Raw genomic sequence first — 1,557 nt, forward strand, 5'->3', positions numbered from 1 at the left:
TTTATGGGGCTCAGTAAATATTTACATGCCGCCTCTACAAACCAGGCCTGTGCTGTCTCCAGGACACCCTGACAAACCCCATTTGGCCTTGCAGATCCTCAGGAGAAAAGCCAGCAGCAAAGCTGGGGATGTTGTACCCAGCCCAGAGCTGTGACCACCAGATGCACTTCTCCATGCCCTCATAAGCATTGGATTTGGGTCCTGCATCAACGTGACGCACAGAATGGGTTGGAATGATGGGTTTTAACAGTCACAGTTGTAGTTTTGCTGTTTGTTTGCTGGTCTGAAGCCTGCAGCTGAGCAGTGAAGGAGACTATTGCTGGGCTTGTTCATAATCTACATGTGTTCTGACACAGATGCTTCTGTGATGCTTTCCTTCTTTTTATTTTTAATCACAAGAGTGTTATTTAACCAATGGCACTTTGGGGGCTTTTTGCAAACATCCGAACTTTGAAAAACCACAACATGTTTTTCTTCCCACAAAACAATGGCATCGTGGGAGGAAGTGATCCACTTTTTGACTTTAAAAACTCGTTTAAATCACTGCTGCCAGCCGGGGGGGGGAACAGAGAGCAGCTCCAGGTCTCTCTGTGTCCCCCGACTCACTGAGGCAAAGCAGCTTCCTGCCTCTCTGCCTGGCTCAGGATCCCATGGGAACTCTCTGAGATCACCGGCTGCCCTCACCTACCCTTCCTTGGCAGGAAAAATAGCAATAATCCATGTGAAACAAAGGCCATTTATACTTTGATTTCCCCTGTCCGTCCCAGCACATATAAGGTTTCTTTGAATCACGAGTCCAGCCCCATTGCTTAAGAAATTAAGCTGGTTGTGGGGAGGAAGAGAGAGGAGCAAATTCCTCTTCTTCCCAGTCCTGCTCCTCCTTCTTTGACGAATGCTTTTTGTTCAGCTGCTTTGAGTTATGAATACTTTGCTGCGTATCTTGTGGCTCTTAAGGTCAGCATAAGGGGAGGAGGTGAGTCATTGCTCAAACTGTAATTCAGATACAGCCAGAGCGAGGAGGCTCTTTCAATAAAAAGGGACTCAGTGTCCACAGGTCTATTCTCTGCCCTTTCGGAAAGTTCACCCTGAAACTTCTCAGTATGCAAATAACCAAGGCAGAAATCACAGCCGGTGCTGCTGTGTCAAAGGCTGTCTGAGCTGATGGCAAGTTTTGCGATGGGCAGAGAAGAGCAGAGGAATTAAGTTGGGAGGAATGCAAAATAAATATTCTGACAATAGTTTTTCTGTCTTTTTTTTTCTGTGTGTCTCCAGGCTGCAAACTGCTCTCCGTGGCTTAAATGGACATCAAAGCGCGTCTCCCTGCTGGAATGTACGTCCCTGGATGATCTGATCTGATCCTTCGTGAGCTGACTTCCGAGATACAAACTAAATAACCTCCCTTTTGTTTCTACAATCTGCTTGCTTTAATTTATGGCTTGCTGCCACACAGAAAACCTAAATTTTAGTGCTGATATTGCTCTCCTCTAAATCTTCTGGAACGTGGAAGGACAAGGGTCCATCTTGAATGTTTATTGGGAGAAGCTATCAGCAGTGGAA

General features: G+C 46.2%; 1 protein-coding gene across 1 annotated transcript in view; it reads left to right on the forward strand.

Moving 5' to 3' along the window:
• Positions 1-1,557, forward strand: part of ZFAT (zinc finger and AT-hook domain containing) — a 533,709-nt gene that overhangs the window by 522,918 nt on the left and 9,234 nt on the right. The gene's annotated exons all lie outside the window — the stretch shown is intronic.

The sequence above is a fragment of the Pezoporus occidentalis genome, unplaced genomic scaffold (genome assembly GCF_034315485.1).
Source record: "Pezoporus occidentalis ecotype Australia unplaced genomic scaffold, CSIRO_AGI_Poc_V1 ctg3, whole genome shotgun sequence".
NCBI lineage: Eukaryota > Metazoa > Chordata > Aves > Psittaciformes > Psittacidae > Pezoporus > Pezoporus occidentalis.